Consider the following 19,758-nt stretch of genomic DNA (forward strand, 5'->3'; position numbering starts at 1 on the left):
GTCACACCCTCATCTCAAATCACTTTACTTAGGCGTCAGTTGTCTGAATTTTTATTCTGGGCCAATCGATTCCCAATGGGAAGCAGCACCCCTTGAGGCAGCGGAGCTCCTAGGCTGCCGGTTGGTTGGTGTCTAACGTAAGGGTGCGGGGCCGCAAGTTCACCGCGGAAGCAGCGCTTATATGGCTATCTTTTAGAGTTGCATGGGTTGAAGGTACTGTCGCCACCGGATCTGGATGACGGGGAGTCTTTGTGGATTGGCCCGGGGCGGCGCAACCACGGCAGTGCGGTGGGGCGGGGAGCGGGGTCTTGGCCGGGGCCATGGACGGTGGAGGTAGGCTACTCTGACGTAGGTCGCTGGCTCTTCGGGGAAGATTCCGAACAGTGTCAGCCGGGAGGCACAAGACGGCCATCAAGCCATCCGGCGTAGATCGGACAGTACCAAAATAAAATAAAATCATGTGACCCCAATTTAGTATTCAGTCAACAGACATGTGACCACTCTCGTACCTTGCTGTTGATCTCTTAGTATATTTCTTCATATCAAAGAGATATGTCGTTCTTAACATTATGCATTATCTGCATCTTCAGACACACTGTCTTTTGACTCACCGCAGCTGCTCCAACAAGGGAAGCATACACCAGAAGGGAGCTATAGTCCCCACTCAACAGTTCCCTGCATCGAATGCGCGTGCTCGACATGGACAGCCACAACAACTGAAGGGCCATCGACAAGTCAGCACATGATGCTCACTCCTATGGATGGCAGCCAGATAGGTTGTGCCCTCATCTTACTTGTGTGCAACATTTATGGCTTTCTTATTCATCTAAGCATGGAAAATAGATCATCACATTTCACTATATATTCATGCTGATCACTTACGGGTCTTGTTCAGGAGTTAACGTTGTTCCATAGTTCAGCTAAGATACTTGTTCTTTAGGTAACGATGTTCCATAGTTATCATCCATCAGCCAATGATATCCCACAGGCTGGTGATTATAGTATTATACCACTTCTAGTATTACCTATGTTGTTCTTTAATACTTTTGTGTGCCATCTAGTTAATGCCGAGTACAAACGATACATATTCTGTAGCTTTCATCTGTGTTCTCCCTTTAGTTTATGAGACTTGTTGCTGCTAGTTAACCCCAGTCCTACTATTTATGTAGTCTCCTACAGGCACTCATTACATAAATCTAACTACTAGTTGTCTTCCATGCATGTCAGATATAATTGCACACACTGATATATCCACAAGAACCTCATGGAGCAATGTAAAGGCCAATAAACTTGATGTCAATGATACCCAATATGATGGAACATGTAAAGGCAGTTCTTCAGAAGACTTGCAGAAAGATGATGAATCCTCTTCACCCCACAAGGTCCTTTCTCTAACTTGGCCTGTGATATGGGTACAACATGCATATAATGTCCTGGACTGTATCTACTCTGTTGCAATGCCATGTGCTTAGCATGTTGATCATGCATGTAAATATGTCATGCCTTCCTGTTTTTCAGTACCTATTCCATTCATGATAACATGTTTTCAAATTCAAGTATTGTCATTCTACTCTATCGCAATACCATCTGCTTAATTTGGACATCATGCTTCTGAATATCTTATGCATTGTTATTCATTGGTATGTACTTCATATGTCTACCATACCATGTTTTTTTACATTGAAGTGTTGTTCTAGTGCTCTGTTGCAATGCCATCTTAGTTTCCCAATCATACATGTGTATGTTGCCTTAGTTATTTATGTATGTATTCCGCTAGCATACAGTTTTACATTTAACTAGTATTTTTTTCTGTGTTGTCATGTCATATCCCTAGCTCTTACATCATACTCCCTCTATCCGAATTACATGTTGCCAAAATGGATAAAAAATGATGTATCTAGAACTGAAATACGCCTAGACCCATCCATTTTTTCTGGATGGAGGGAATACATGTCAATATGTCATGCCTTTCTATTCTTCAGTACCTATTCCATCTCTCTGCTGTCGCATGTTTTATAATCAAAGCACCATTCTTCTATACAAGGCATGCAAGGGGAAGACGACTATGTTAGAATCTGAAGGGTTACAAACAAGGCCTTTGCAAAAGATCCAAACGCCAGGAGATAATAAACCAACTCCAGTTTTTATAGATACTGCTCCAGCACAGAGAAACCCAACTCCTATTGATAATAAGCAGATTCCAGTGGCCAAAGAACTAGTCCACTCCAGTCCAGCAAAAATATGTCAACTCCATTCTAAGAAGCGTGTGCGTATCCTTGCATCATGAAATTTTATAGCATGCTGATCATATTTTCTACATGTTTCTTACCCATCTCTCTTTTAGAAAATAAGCTTAATAGATAGAAGAATTTCTGAAATGGTATCGTTTATGAGGAAAGATTCTTGCAGGAATTCTCTGTGCTCCAATGTAGATGTAAGTACTTGTTGTATATCACTATATTTTTACATCAGCATGTATTTTGTTAATCAGTGTGAATCCAACCTTTATCTGATCTAAATTTAGTTGTAGCAAAATGTATGATTAAAGGCCACAATGTTGATTTTTGTAAGGAAAACTGCCTGGTAGTTTTGCATCCTGAGCTGCATGAGTGTACTATCTCATATCAGTGGGTTCGAATACTTTGGTTCTGCAGTGGGTTTTTCAGTGTTTTTTTTACTATGTTGTCATGTCGTATCCCTAGCTCTTACATCATACTCCCTTTGTCCAGATTACATGTCACAGAAATGGTTAAAATTGGATGTATCTAGAACTGAAATACGCCTAGACCCATCCATTTATTTCCGGATGGAGGGAATACATGTCAATATGTCATGCCTTTATATTCTTCAGTACCTATTCCATCTCTGTTGTAGCATGTTTTATAACTGAATCACCATTCTTCTATATAAGGCATGCAAGGGGAAGAAGGCTATGTTAGAATCTGAAGGGTTACAAACCAGGTCTTTTCAAAAGATCCAAACGCCAGGAGATAATAAACCAACTCCATTTTTCATAGATACTGCTCCAGCACAGAGAAACCCAACTCCCTCTGATAATAAGCAGATTCCAGTGGCCAAAGAACTAGTCCGCTCTAGTCCAGCAAAAGAATGTCAACTCCATTCTAAGAAGCGTGTGCGTATCCACGCGTCATGAAATTCTATAGCATTCTGATCATATTTTCTACATGTTTCTTACCCATCTCTGTTTTAGAAAATAAGGTTAAGCGATAGAAGACTTCCTCCATTGGAATCGTATTCGAGGAAAATATCTTGTGGGAATTCTCTGTGCTCCAATGCTGATGTAAGTACCTGTTGTATATCACTGTATTTTTACATCAACATGTATTTTGTTAATCGGCTTGAATCTAACCTTTATTTGATCTAAAATTAGTTGTAGCAAAATGTTAAAGGCTCCAATGTTGATTTTTGTAAGGAAAACTGCCTGGTAGTTTTGCATACTGAGCTGCATGAGTGTACTATCTCATATCACACACATTACTAAATTGTATTGCTTCTCTGGTTGCCCATTCATTAATTGTGTCAATGTTGCTTTCGTATTACCTTACCTGGCTGATGATAGTTGTGCCATATTGTGTTAATTTGGTGTAGGCTAGTTGCCCAAATGTTTGTTGTGTCAATGTTGCTTTCCTATTATTTGACTTGGCCAATGATAGCAATGCTAGTGTGTTAATTTTGTGCAGGCTGTTGAAGATAAGAAGACAAACTCTGAAAACAGCAAGGCAACCCCATTGTTTCTTTCCAGTAAATCTAGGCCAGGTAATATGGCAATAACTCATGATTAATCTGTTTGGTTCCCGTCCTAATTTATGTTATGATGCAGTGGTCGAGACACTCTCCACTATCAATAATACAAGCCTGCCAAAATCGCCATCTGAATCTGTTTAGTATCCTATGTCTCGAATGCAATGGAATAAATGTATGTTTGTGAACCAATTAATGGCTGAAGCAATGATGGAAATGGTGGATGAATCAGAGGTGCAGAGTCGTGCGACACAACAACTGATCAATGTTTTCAGAGACAGTGTAGCAAAGCAGCAAGAACTTTCCCACATGCTTATGGGGTCATCTGTGCTGAGGTTGCAGATTGTGACGTTGTAGATGGTTAGGTTCTGCTCATTTATTTGCACTGGCATCAATCTTTGATTGCCCAGTGGATGTAATTTCCTGTAATATATGCTGGATGTGCAACGTTATTCCCTGTATGCCGTACCTTTGCTTGATCGTTTTTGGTCCTATGCATAATTGCTCGTCGTTATGGGCTCAAATTATCTAATCTGGCCTAAAGACATGTACGAACTTTAGTGGGACCACTAAGTTAATGGGCCGTTACTAGGCCGAAAGTTAATGGTCAGCCCTCTTACCTCCCGGGTCGTTAACAGGACAACATCGAAGCAGGCAACAGGTGGGCCCAATTTATTTCACGGGCCGTTAACAGGCCGTTACTAAGTTTGGGCTACATTTGGCCCAACTATACTGTAGGCCTTTAGCAGGACGAAAGAGACAGCGGGCTTGTACTGGACCATGAAGAGCATGGGCCGCTAAGAGGCCTAAAGTCAGGTCGTATTGTAAATGGCCCAACTGTGTTGTGGGCCTTTAGCAGGCCGAAAGAGAAACCGGGCTGGTATTGGACCATGAAGGGCATGGGCCGTTAAAAGGCCAAAACTAAGGTCCGACTACAAATGGCCCAACTCATTTATGGTCTGTTAATAGGCCGAAAGGCACACAGGGCCGGGAATTGGCCCCAACACTTAAATGGGTCGCTAAAAGGCCAAAACTCAGGTCCGACTACAAATGGCCCAACTGATTTATGGGCCGTCAACAGGCTGAAAGGACACCGGGCCGAAAATTGGCCCAACACATAAATGGGCCGCTAAAAGGCCGAAACTCAGGTCCGACTACAAATGGCCCATCAGATTTATGGGCCATCAACAGGCTGAAAGACACACCGGGTCGGAAATTAGCCCAACATTTAAATGGGTCGCTAAAAGGCCGAAAGATGTACATCCTGAAAATTGGCCCATCCATTGAATGGTCCGTTAACAGGCCGAAATCTCATCGGGCCGATATTGAGCCCAAATATATAGCAGATTGTTAACGGGCTCGAACTGACGATGGGCTGCAATGGTGTCAAATCTTTAACGGGCCGTTGACGGGCCGAATTGGCACATCTCATATGGGCCGTGGGCTTAAATGAACCTGACACAAGTAGGCCTTATATGGGTCGGCCTGCTAATTTTTATAGGACCGACCTTTTTCACCGGAATGGGCCACTGTTGGGTCGTGCCATGTGTCAACCTATCATAGGCGCCTCCTGTCCAATGAGTGGATGACATCTGTCCCAACTGTGAGGCAACACGTGTTTCCTGTGGCCAATGATGATTTTACACGTGGAAAATCCCCATTGGTCCGGGCTGTTAACGGGTTATCGGATCCAAAACCGGACCCGATAGCTTAACGGCGTTCCGTTACGGTGGATGCCACGTGTCGGTCACCCTTGAAGAAAGCACTTCTGTGACGCACAATTTATCGTCATGGAAGTGGACACTTCCGTGATGATAATATTGGTAATGTCATGGAACACTTCTACGATAGCACAGGTATGACTATCCTGATTCTGTCATAAAATCGTCATGGATGTACATGCATGACAAAAAACGTGACCTACTGTGACAAACATGTATCATCATGGAAGTGTATTTTTTTTGTAGTGAGTGATGGTGATACAAGTGCAATATGGATGGTAGATATAGGTTTTTGTAATCTGAAAATATAAAAACAGCAAGGTAGCAAGCGATAAAAGTGAGCGAAAACGGTATTGCAATGCTTCAAAACAAGGCCTAGGGTTTATACTTTCACTAGTGCAAGTTCTCTCAACAATGATAACATAATTAGATCATATAACAATCCCTCAACATGCAACAAAGAGTCACTCCAAAGTCACTAATAGAGGAGAACAAACGAAGAGATTATTGTAGGGTACGAAACCACCTCAAAGTTATTCTTTCCGATCAATCCATTGGGCTATTCCTATAAGTGTCAAAAATAGCCCTAGAGTTCGTAGTAAAATAACACCTTAAGACACACATCAACCAAAACCCTAATGTCACCTAGATACTCCAATGTCACCACAAGTATCCGCGAGTATGATTATACGATATGCATCACACAATCTCAGATTCATCTATTCAAACCAACACAAAGAACTTCAAAGAGTGCCCCAAAATTTCTACCAGAGAGTTAAGACGAAAACGTGTGCCAACCCCTATGCATAAGTTCATAAGGTCACAGAACCCGCAAGTTGATCACCAAAACATACATGGATCACGTGAATATCCCATTGTCACCACAGATAAGCACATGCAGGACATACATCAAGTGTTCTCAAATCCTTAAAGACTCAATCCGATAAGATAACTTCAAAGGGAAAACTCAGTCCATTAGAAGAAGGTAGAGGGGGAGAAACATCATATGATCCAACTATAATAGCAAAGCCCGCGGTACATCAAGATCGTGCCATATCAAGAACACGAGAGAGAGAGAGAGAGAGAGATCAAACACATAGCTACTGGTACATACCCTCAGCCCTGAGGGTGAACTACTCCCTCCTCGTCATGGAGAGCACCAGGATGATGAAGATGGACACCGGTGATGGATCCCCCCTCCGGCAGGGTGCCATAACAGGGCCTCGATTGGTTTTTGGTGGCTATAGAGGCTTGCAGTGGTGGAACTCCCGATCTAGGTTTCTTTTGGGGGGTTTCTATATTCATAGGAATTTTTGATGTCGGTTTTACGTTAGGGGGTCTCCAAGTGGGTCACGAGGTAGGAGCACCCTCCCGGGGGTAGGGCACGCCCTCCACCCTCATGGTTGGCTCGGGACTCTTCTGGCCAACTCTTTTGCTTCGGGGGCTTCTTCTGGTCCATAAAAAATCATCGGGAATTTTCAGCTCGTTTGGACCCTGTTTGATATTCCTTTTCTGTAAAACTCAAAAACAAGGAAAAAACAGAAACTGGCATTGGGCTCTAGGTTGATAGGTTAGTCCCAAAAATCATAGAAAATAGCATATCAATGCATATAAAAGATCCAAGATGGATAATATAATAGCATGGAACAATAAAAAATTATAGATACGTTGGAGACGTGTCACCGCGTGGCGCCCTCGTTGTTGCGAACCCGCCGCTTGGATGGCATGGTGATGCAGTGGAGGTTCTTGAGGGCCAGCGGCTCCGTTGGGCACACTAGCTGGGTCAGCCCGTTCCGAGAGTGGCGTGTGCCCTGCGGCCGCACCCGCAGCAGGGGTAGACGGAGGGTTGCGATTCACCCCAGAACGAGTGCCAGCACTGCGGCTGTGCTAACGAGAAGGGGACAGACGGAATAAACCCTCCATCCGTACCTCGTGGAGCATGTCCGCGGGGATGTTGCTGACGCTGTTCTTCCCTGGTGCCTCTCACCCCTGCTTCGGCCGTGTGAGAGGTGGTGACAACACCGCCTGTGCCGACCACGTCCCCCACAGCGTCCACATCCTCACGCGTCCCCATATTCCCCGCGATGTCGGAGGTTAAGGGCGGCGGAGCCTTCAAGGTGGACGGATGATTTGCAGCTCCGGGCTTCTTCTTGGGCGCCATAGTCGATGACGCAGTCGATGACAAAAATGGCGATGAAGATGACGCGCTATTGACGCTCTCGGGTTCGCGCAAGTGGTCCCCCTACCTGGCACACCAAGGATGTCGTGGGAAACCATGGCCACCTATGGGGCCATGAACCCCTTTTGGTTCGGCGGGGTGATGGGCACGTTGCACAAAGAGCGGAGAAGCGTAACACAGCGTGGAAGAGATCACATGGGCAGTTTTACCCAGGTTTGGGCCGCCGTGAGGCGTAAAACCCTACTCCTGCTTTGGTGGATTGATGGTGGAACATGGTGGGGAAGCAACGCACTTCCTCGACAGGGTTGCTCGGGGCGAGAATGGCCACACGCGTATGAATGTGTGAGGGTCTGAATCCTTTCTACGGTTGCCATAGGCCCCCTTTTATAGATCAAGGGGTCACCAAAGTGGCAAATCAGTCTTTACATACTAATTAAATAGCAAACAGTGCTATCATACCTAACTGTGCATGCTGATAAAGCGCATTAAATGCGTCGCTCAGTGTCACATCACAGCTTGCCCGGCAGGCCCTGTCGAGCTGTTTTTCCAGCTTTGTGTCTGCTTGACACGTCTCTGGATGAGTGTTGCTTGGAGGTATTTTCTGTAGGAAGTGGCTGCCATGTGGCAAGGAGCAGCCACTTAGTCACTTTGGGGCTTGACACCACATTGATTGATGACTTGCGTCGATCGTGAGGTGGAGCGGTGGTGTGGCTTGCCTCCGCAAGCCCCGGCAGGCCTGCCGGGACGATCTAGAAGCTTGCTTCCAGGGCAAACCCAACCTTGCCAGGCTCACCTGCCTGGCAAGGGAGGTTCTTTCCTTAGCGTTATCTTGCTTCTCTAGCTCATCTTGGTCTTCTTGACCTGTACTTGGATACTTCAGAGAATTGATCCCTCTTTGTTGGTCTGATCTTGGAGATGTAATCTTGTCTTTGGGGCTATGCATAGTCCGGGCAACGGACCCAGGGTTTGTTGCACCGACACATTCACTTGAAGACAATGGAGTGTGAAGACATAGTTTCTTTCATAGTTTTGTTTTCTTATTTATTGAGTCATGGGAACCACCGAACTGTTAAGGGGGGTCCAAGTGAACAAAGTCGGATGACTGATGTGATGCTCAACCAAAATCCTATGTCTTCGAGAGGAGATAATGAGAGCAAATCTTATCCAGAGTTGCATAAGTCAGCTTTGCTTGCAGCCCAAGCCAAGCTGTCGCGTGTGTTTGAAATCTGACCGTTGGACACATGTCGGTTCCTTAGTGACCTAGGGTCATTTTGGACATATCATGCCAGGTTGCCTCCTGGCTATAAATAGCCCACCCCCTACACCATAAATTGGTGGCTGCTGTGAGTTAGTGCACGGCTTTTGTCGTTTGAGAGAAATCCAACTCCGAAGCCTTTGAGAGAGATATCCTTGAGAGGACAAAGCCCAAACACCCAGAGCCAAAGAGTGTTAGGCATCACTGAAGTCTTTATGTCCGCATGACCTGAAGACTTGTTACACTTGAGGACTGTGCATCCTCCAACCGGTTCGGCGTCACGTTCTGAGGATCCAAGAGTCATTGTGGATCGCCAGTGAACGGAGTCTGTGAAGGTTTGGAATTCTACCTTGAAGACTTACCAGAGTGATTGGGCGAGGACTGGGTGTCCTTAGCTCAAGGGGAATAAGGTGAAGAGACAATATTCTAAACTCAATCTCAGCCTCCCTAACCAGATATACAGTTGTCACAACAACTAGAACTGGTCTACCAAATCCTTGTCTTCACCAAGCTACTGGTTCTATCCCCTAACTTCTTTATATTTTAGTTTGTCTTCGTGAGTCATTGCTCGCTTGCCTGATGTGTTTGACTTCAAAGTCTCCGCTGCGTGCCCTGTCTTTGATGGCACCAATTACCCATGCTGGAAGGATAAAATGCGTATGCGTCTTGAAGCCATTGACATCGACCTCTGGTATGTCATCAGGACAGGCATTCCCAAGGTCGGTGAAGGTGTCACCGCTGCTGATGTCAAGAGGTTCGCGCAACTGGACTCGACTGCCTAGAACATCATATGTGGTCATCTGACCAAAGGACGGTATGGTTGTGTGAGTGCTCTGGAAACTGTGAAGCTAGTCTGGGACTTGCTATCCAAGGTCAACGAAGGTGTCTCAACTCAAAGAGACTCAAGGATTGATGTTCTTCGTAATCTCTTCAATCGCTTCAAGAGAAATGACAATGAGAATGTCCAGCTTACGTTTGATCGCCTCACAGATATCACCAATGAGCTTCACGCACTTGGCACCACTGAGATCACCAAGCATGAAATTGTGAAGAAGCTACTGAGATCACTTGACATCTCATTTGACACTTTGGCCCTAATGATTCAAGAACGCCCTGACTTCAAAGATCTCGATCCAGCTGGCATACTTGAGAGACTCAACACACATGAGTTCCAGCTATCTGAGAAGAAATATATATATGGCCCCAACTATGGCCAATCTCGTGCTTTGAAGGAAAAAGTTGGTTCCTCATCTGAAGAAGAATCTGACTGCAGTTCTGGTGATCCTGAAGACATTGTCAAAGAGCTAGCAATAATTGTGAGGAAATTTCAAAAGTTCTCCAAGAAGAATCGCTTTGGAAAGTCTTCAAGATCTAGCTCAAGAAATGATGAGGCTTCCTCTCGTGACTACAAGAAGAGAACATGCTACAAATACAAGAAGCTAGGCCACTACATATCTGAATGTCCTCCATGGGAAATGAAGCCAAGAAAAAGAAGAAGAGCAAGGAATATGATTCTGACAAGAAGAAGAAGAAGAAATCCTCAAAGTCTTCTTCAAAGTCTTCGTCTCACAAGAAGAGCTCATATGGCAAGGCTCGTGCATTCATTGGCAAGGAGATGGATTCAGAGGAGGAGCCTGCTTATGAGGAGGTGGAGGAGGAGTCTGATTCAGGCGTGGCAAGCCTGGCTTTAGCTTCGACATTCGTCGCCAAGTCCATCTTCAACACTGAAGACAATGGTCACATCGCCGACATGTAACATCCCAAATTTTCAATTTGGAATGTTATACATTAGGTCATCATGCATATCATATTTTTCTCGCATTTTCCGATCCTAGAAAATTTCACGCAACTCAAGGACCCTCGGAGAGAGTTGGAAGTTTCATTATTTTCATATTTGGGATTTCTCAAATTTTGAAAATAGGATCATTTGGATTTATTTAATTATCTTCATAAAGTTTTTCCTATAAAAAATTTTGAGAGAGGGAATAATATGACTTTCCCAAATTTAGGAAAAAATGAAGATTTAATAAATAAACCCATTTTGGTTTTGCCGGAGTTTTATTTGCTTTTTATTTGCCTTAGGGAAAAATGCGTGTTTTTAAAAAAATTGCATTTTTAGGCCCCGAGTAAAGTTCATTTTGTTCGACTCATGTTTAGGAGTCGGGGAAAGTTTACTTTATTAATTTTGAGTTCGTTTAGATTTTTTTCTATTTTTGTTTCTCTGCGCGCGAGACCGTTTTAAAAAAAAAACTGCAGCGCCTTGGGCCAAAGGCCCAAGCTGCTAGCCGCCGGCCGGCCAAGGCCAAGGCCACCGCGCGCGCAGGCGCAAGGCGCAGGGAGCCGCCATCCTTCGTGGATTCCTAGTAGGATTCATCTACTTTCGTTTTTTTTCTAGATCTTTTCCCTCTTTTGTTTCCTAATCCTAATCTATTTCTTGTCCCCTACCCCAAGCAAAACCCTCCCCTCCCCAATATAAATACCCAAGCACCCCCCCCTCTAAACCATCAAACCAACACCTCTCCTCTCCTCCGCCCCTCACCGCGCCACCCCTCACCACCGCGCCACCCTCACCGCGCCACCGCCGCCGCACCTTGCCCACGCCGCCGCCCTACGCCGACGCCGCCGGAGCCCCGCTCACCGGAGACCTCGCCAAGGTTGCCCCGCGCTACATCTATTCTTTTTCTCGGATCGTTTTCTTCTAATCGTTCCGATTCTTTTCTTCTCTAAACCGTTCCGGTTTTCTAGATCGGTTTTTCGTTCGGTTTTTCTTCTCCGAAACCCTAGATCGGATTTGTTTTCTTTTCCGATTTAGTTGCCTTTTACCGTTCCCCGGACCGTTCGTCCTAACGAACGTGATCACCGGATTCTTCTAGGTTAATGAACGTCCGTTCGTTTAACCGTTCGTCGTTCTCTTTTCTCGTCGGATTTATTCCGCGATTCTTCCGATCGTGATTTCAGATCCGATCTTCTTTCTAGTCTATTTTTCCGCTCGTTTATCGGAATCAGGTGATTCAAGTGCCTGGAGTTTCGCCTCGAAACCGCCGTTCCGTCTAATCAACTTGAACAAGCTGTTGTTACTGTAAAAATTTGACCTAGTTTCAACTTGCTAGAACCGAGTTGTTTTCTTCCGCCGTTTGTTTTTCGATTCTTTTGCAACCAGGGTTCTTAAGTTGAACTCTCTGGTTAGATCTTTTATTCGAGATTTCCCTGTGCATTAGATGAGTACTTATTGTATGCTTGTTGTTTGTCTGCGATAGATTACCCGGATTGCGCCGCTTGTTACTTCGAAACCCTAGGACTCGCGGATCATCAGCAAGGCAAGTAACACTTGATCATATCTTTTCTACAACCCATGTTTTATTGCATTAGATCAATCCTCTAACACTTGCATTGTTTAGGATCTAAATTAAATTGTGGGATTGGGAAGTAGAATTGAGGTAGTACCTATTACCTGTTACTTATGAAACCTTGGGAGTTACTTCTACGTTTGCTTATTATGCTATGCTATGCTAGTAGACGTGGATTGGGTGAGTGAATATCCATGACAGATGTGAGATTGTTAATTAATGGTTTATCTAAGGTGGCAACTTAAACACACATCTGGGTGGATTGAGGCACCTGATGTCTATCAGGACTTGCCTGTTTTTTTTTTGGACCGCCACCCAGGCTCAAAGGGATCATAAGATATTTCAAACTGGAAACTTCCGTGTGCATCCACATGCTACTATGGGCTCTAGCATAGTTGACTAAGTTGTGCGAACTCTTACGGGGTGGACTAGCAGATGTAGGGGATGTAGGTGTACCGGTCTACCCCACATGTAAGGTGCTAGTGCTTCTGACAGACTATGTCTCGGTCATTCGTTTCTCAAACACCATGCAGTGCGAGAACCAAGCGGAGGCGATCGAGTCATGTGGGGAAAAGTGCGCAAACCTCTGCAGAGTAACAAACTAATCATGATTAGCCGTGTCCCCGGTTATGGACAACTTGAGTATCTAGTACTTGAATATCATTGTGAATCTCAACATGTTACCTCTAATAAAAGCTATTGGGTTTTTAATGAGTACTTTTAATTGGGATTGAGGATGCTGTCAACCATTCTCAATGTTTCACAACCACCATGATAGTTAAACAAAATTATTCCTTTGATGTAGGGAAAAATTGGCTTTTCGCAAAACTGTAACCATAGAGCCTTACCACCAGCCAAATATGCATGTAGTATAGGCTTATTGTTTCATTACTCTCTATGTGTTACATTGCCAGCATATTCCATGTGCTGACCCGTTTTCGGGCTGCAACTTTCATGTTGCAGACTTTTCAGACGACGAGTAAGGAATTTAGGTCGTGGTTCTATACTCAGTGATGCCGATGGAGTTGATGGACTCACTTATCTTCCAAGCCTTCCGCTGTTATCGTTATTAGATGGCCTTAAGCCATGATTATTGTAATAAGTTTTTTTTTAGCCATCGATGTAATAAGAGTGTGATTGCAACTCTGCTATAAATCCTCGATGTACTGTGTGGTGTCAGCATTACTGATCCAGGGATGACATCGTAGCACAGTAGACGTGATCCATTCGGGTCAGGTCGCTACAGAGATGGTATCAGAGCACACGCTGACTGTAGGACACGACCACTAAGTTAAAGCCATAGATCACTACTCTCCTCTCATTTTCTAACTCCTCATCTATTCTACTCTTTAGGATGAAGGACGCGAAGATCAAGTACACCCAACCGGATGAAGGCACACCATTTGGATTTCACTTGAAGGAAGTTACCAAGTACCTGAACATTGGACTACCAAGTTTCACCGGGACTTTCAACGCCACTCTGCCTGAAGAGGAGCGCTGGAAGATTCACGCTCACGTTCCGGGAAGAACATTTGCGCCAATCACGAAGCCCATAGATAGTGTTTTCAATGCACCAACCTGGAGTCTAGGAAGGAGCATGGCAGCTCATATCACCATAGGACGCATTGGAGAAGTTTATCAAGAAGACCTCAAGGACACCATCTACCAGATTTGCGGACGCCGAGATGACAAATGGGACATAGTCAGCACCAAGAAGGATAGATCCATTGCAGCTTTTATCCAGGAGTTAAACCAGCACATTCGGCGCCATGAGAACCAGATGTGCAATGATATGGTAGAGTTGAAGAATGCGAAGGCAAGGATCATCGAGCTAGAAGGAGAACTAAAGTCTACACGCAAGGACTACATGGACGAGATCGTAGCTCTAGCAAGGCACAATTGCGATCTTAAGCAGGAGATCGAAGAACTCAAGAAGAAGTTAGCATCCCAGGAGGACGACAAGTACGTCGCATGTCCAGACAACTACATCATCATCGACGACACCGATTCGGATCCAAGTGAACCCGATTTTGAAGACGAAGCTGGAGCAGACATCATGGAATCTTCCACCGGTTCAAATTAGTAGAAGTCCCCCACATATTAGTAGAATTCCCCCCATGTAAACATTATAGTACACGCACTTGCGATAGTTAGATCGTTGTAAGCCTTGTTTGATTGAATGGAGTGATTTTGTGTGCATTTGCTCATGTGCATTTGGGTAGTGATTCCCCTTAGACCTCATTCTATTCTAAATTTCTCTTCTTTTCTAGACCCATTAGATGCCTCCGAGACGTGACCCTGAATTCGTTTTCCCGCCAGAGATCACCCAACTGATTCAGCAGCAGAACACCCTGATTCAAACATTGGTGCAGAACCAGGGCAACAACAACAACAACCCACCACCACCACCTGCGGATCATTTGACTCGTTTCCTTAGACTAAATCCGCCGGTGTACTCCAGTAGCACCGAGCCGATTGTAGCAGATGATTGGCTCCGCAAGATAGGAAGGGAGTTGACCACTGCAGGATGCACAGATGGAGAAAGAGTGAAGTTTGCAGCACATCAGCTTGAAGGACCCGCAGCCGCATGGTGGGAGAATTTCACAGCCACTTACCCGGTAGACACTGTCACATGGGATCAATTTCAGCAAGCTTTCCGCACTGCCCATGTTTCAGCAGGAGCTATGGCCATAAAGAAGCGTGAGTTTCGCAACTTACGCCAAGGAGGAAGGACTGTTGGCCAGTATGTGGAGGAGTTTAGTAAGCTAGCCCGTTATGCCCCAGATGACGTTGCTACGGATGTAGCTAAACAGGAGAAGTTTCTGGAAGGACTGAATGATGAACTAAGCATGCAGTTGATGGTAGCAAATTTCAATAACTACCAGGAGTTAGTAGACCGAGCCCTTATGATTGAAGGAAAGCAGCAGCAAATTGAGAACCGTAAGAGGAAGTATGGACAGGGGAAGTATAACTCTGGAGCCCAGCAGAAGCCCCGTTTTACCCCTAAACCGGGATTTAAGTTTCAGCACACCCATGGAGGAGGTAGCTCGCACAACCATAATGGCCACAAGAATGGTAATGGGAATGGAGGAAGCAACGGCCAGAACCGAACAACCCCATCAACCCCAACCAAGAGAGACCTGAGTCAAGTCACCTGTTTCAAGTGTTCGAAGACCGGACATTATGCAAATGACTGTCCAGAAGGCCAGAATGGAAATGGCAATGGAAGCTCTGGGAAGAAGCCCAACCCTTTCAATAGGGGACAGGTGAACCACGTTAATGTGGAGGAGATTGAAGATCAGCCCGATGCAGTAATCGATAAGTTTTGGTTAAGTCATTTACTGCACTCGTTCTTTTTGATACTGGTGCATCGCATTCATACATATCAAGGGGATTTGTGGAAAAGTATAGCCTGCCCACTAGGATTCTTAAAACACCTATGCTAGTAAGCTCGCCAGGAGCAGAATACATGGTCAGACAAGGATGTTTTCAAGTACCATTGAGTATAGGAAGGCATGTATTCCCAACGGATTTAATTATTCTGGAATCCCAAGGTCTGGATGTGATTCTTGGTATGGATTGGCTGTCGATGTATGGAGGAAACATCGATTGCGCCAGTAAGACAATTTTGCTTACCACACCAGAAGGAAGAAGGATCAAGTATGTATCCCGGCATGTGCCAAACAGGACACAAGTGAATTGCTTATCAGGAGTTGTGCAGGAGGAAGTACCAGTGGTAAAGGATTTTCCTGATGTATTTCCTGAGGAATTACCAGGCATGCCACCGGATAGAGACATTGAGTTTTTGATTGAGTTATTGCCTGGTACAGGCCCAATATCGAAGCGACCGTACCGGATGCCAGCACAAGATTTGGCAGAAATCAAGAAGCAGATTAAGGAGCTATTGGATAAAGGTTATATACGCCCAAGCTCTTCACCTTGGGGATCACCGTTTTGTTAGTGGAGAAGAAGGATGGATCTTTGAGAATGGTTGTTGATTATCGTGAATTGAATGCGGTAACAATCAAGAACAAGTACCCACTACCAATGATAAATGATCTGTTTGATCGTTTGCAAGGAGCCAAAGTGTTTTCCAAGATCGACTTGCGATCAGGGTACCATCAGTTGAAGATTCGGGAGCAAGACATACCCAAGACTGCATTTACCACGAGATATGGACTGTACGAGTATACCGTTATGTCATTTGGATTGACTAACGCACCTGCCTATTTCATGAACCTGATGAACAAAGTGTTTATGGAGTTTTTGGATAAGTTCGTCGTAGTGTTCATAGATGACATTTTGGTTTATTCAAAGAATGAAGAGGGGCATAAGGAACATTTGCGTTTGGTTTTGGAGAATTTAAGAGAACATCAGTTATACGCCAAGTTCAGCAAATGTGAGTTTTGGCTAAAGGAAGTTGGATTTCTTGGACATGTTATATCCGGAGAAGGAATAGCAGTTGACCCCACAAAGGTTGAGACCGTAACTAATTGGGAAGCACCAACGACAGTTGGAGAGATTCGGAGTTTTCTTGGACTCGCAGGATACTACCGAAGATTCATTGAGAATTTCTCAAGGATTGCTAAGCCTATGACTGAATTGTTGAAGAAGGATAACAAATTCATATGGACTGAGGACTGTGAGGCAAGTTTTCAGGAGTTGAAGAAAAGATTGGTTACCTCACCAGTTTTGATATTGCCAGATCAGACTAAGGATTATGAGGTGTATTGCGACGCTTCACGTCGAGGACTTGGAGCAGTGCTTATGCAGGAAGGAAGAGTTGTTTCGTATGCTTCATGACAACTTAAGCCCCATGAGTTGAATTATGCCACTCATGATTTGGAGTTAGCAGCCGTTGTGCATGCCCTGAAGACGTGGAGACATTTTCTCATTGGAAATCATTGTGAAGTATATACGGATCACAAGAGTCTGAAGTACATCTTCACACAGAAGGAATTGAATCTCAGACTAAGGAGATGGTTAGAACTTATCAAGGATTATGATATGAGATTGCATTATCACCCCGGAAAAGCTAATGTCGTAGCAGACGCATTGAGCCGTAAGAGCCACGTCAATACCCTAATGATGGGAGGAATACCCAATGAGTTAGCCGAGGACCTTCGAGAGCTATGTGTGGAAATAGTTCCGAGAGGCTATGTAGCAACATTGGAGATTCAGTCGACACTGATGGACAAAATCAGAGAAGCCCAAAAGGCAGATAAGGAAGTTGCCTCTATAAAGGAGAAAATGGGCAAAGGAAAGGCTAAAGGATTTCGTGAGGATGAACACGATACCCTATGGTTTGAAGACTGTGTTTATGTGCCCAATAACCCAGAAATCAGGAAGTTGATTTTACAAGAAGCCCATGATTCACCCTATTCGATTCACCCAGGAAATACCAAGATGTATTTGGATTTGAAGAACACTTTCTGGTGGACCGGAATGAAGAAGGATATTGCGGAGTATGTAGCAATTTGCGATGTATGTCAGAGAGTAAAGGCAGAACATCAGAAGCCAGCAGGATTGTTACAACCGTTGCCGATACCCGAATGGAAGTGGGATAAACTAGGCATGGATTTCATCACCGGTTTGCCAAAGACCCGTTCAGGATATGACTCAATTTGGGTTATAGTCGACCGTTTAACAAAGGTAGCTCATTTCATTCCAGTCAAGACTACCTATAGCAGTGCTAAGTTGGCAAAGATATACATGACCAGAATTGTGTGTTTACACGGAGTTCCGAGGAGCATCGTATCAGATAGAGGAACCCAGTTTACCTCGAAATTTTGGAACCAGTTGCACGAGACATTGGGAACTAGATTGGAATTCAGTACAGCTTTCCACCCACAGACCGATGGATAGACTGAGAGAGTCAATCAGATTTTGGAAGATATGCTGAGAGCTTGTGCACTAGATTATGGATCTAGCTGGGATGATAATTTGCCGTATGCAGAATTTTCCTACAACAACAGTTACCAAACCAGCTTGAAGATGGCACCTTTCGAGGCTCTGTATGGAAGAAGGTGCAGGACACCGTTGTCATGGGACGAAACTGGAGATCGTCAGTTGTTTGGACCAGATTTGATTAAGGAGTCTGAACAGAAGGTTAAGTTGATTCGAGACAGGCTCAAGGTAGCCCAGTCCAGACAGAAGAGCTATGCCGATTCAAAGCGCAAAGCGATTGAGTATGAAGTTGGAGACAGAGTATATCTCAGAGTATCCCCGCTTCGAGGAGTTAAGCGTTTTGGAGTTAAAGGAAAGTTAGCACCCCGTTTCGTTGGACCGTATAAGATTTTGCAACGTATGGCAGAAGTTGCTTATAAGTTGGAATTGCCAGAAGGACTGTCAGGAGTTCATGATGTATTCCATGTTTCTCAGTTGAAGAAATGTCACCCAGAGATAGCAGAGGTACCGTTAAGAGACACAGTGCCACTGGAAGCAATTCAGTTGAAGGATGACTTGACATATGAGGAAAAACCTGTTAAGATTCTCGATTATGCCAGCAGAGTTACCCGCAGCAAAGTTATCAAGTTTTGTAAAGTTCAGTGGAGCCACCACACTGAGGATGAAGCCACCTGGGAAAGAGAGGAAGTTTTGCTCAAGGACCACCCTCACCTATTTTCTAGCCAACCCGAATCTCGAGGGCGAGATTCATCTTAAGGGGGTAGGTTTGTAACATCCCAAATTTTCAATTTGGAATGTTATACATTAGGTCATCATGCATATCATATTTTTCTCGCATTTTCCGATCCTAGAAAATTTCACGCAACTCAAGGACCCTCGGAGAGAGTTGGAAGTTTCATTATTTTCATATTTGGGATTTCTCAAATTTTGAAAATAGGATCATTTGGATTTATTTAATTATCTTCATAAAGTTTTTCCTATAAAAAATTTTGAGAGAGGGAATAATATGACTTTCCCAAATTTAGGAAAAAATGAAGATTTAATAAATAAACCCATTTTGGTTTTGCCGGAGTTTTATTTGCTTTTTATTTGCCTTAGGGAAAAATGCGTGTTTTTAAAAAAATTGCATTTTTAGGCCCCGAGTAAAGTTCATTTTGTTCGACTCATTTTTAGGAGTCGGGGAAAGTTTACTTTATTAATTTTGAGTTCGTTTAGATTTTTTTCTATTTTTGTTTCTCTGCGCGCGAGACCGTTTAAAAAAAAAACTGCAGCGCCTTGGGCCAAAGGCCCAAGCTGCTAGCCGCCGGCCGGCCAAGGCCAAGGCCACCGCGCGCGCAGGCGCAAGGCGCAGGGAGCCGCCATCCTTCGTGGATTCCTAGTAGGATTCATCTACTTTCGTTTTTTTTCTAGATCTTTTCCCTCTTTTGTTTCCTAATCCTAATCTATTTCTTGTCCCCTACCCCAAGCAAAACCCTCCCCTCCCCAATATAAATACCCAAGCACCCCCCCCCTCTAAACCATCAAACCAACACCTCTCCTCTCCTCCGCCCCTCACCGCGCCACCCCTCACCACCGCGCCACCCTCAC

This window comes from Triticum aestivum, chromosome 3B (genome assembly GCF_018294505.1).
Source record: "Triticum aestivum cultivar Chinese Spring chromosome 3B, IWGSC CS RefSeq v2.1, whole genome shotgun sequence".
Lineage (NCBI taxonomy): Eukaryota > Viridiplantae > Streptophyta > Magnoliopsida > Poales > Poaceae > Triticum > Triticum aestivum.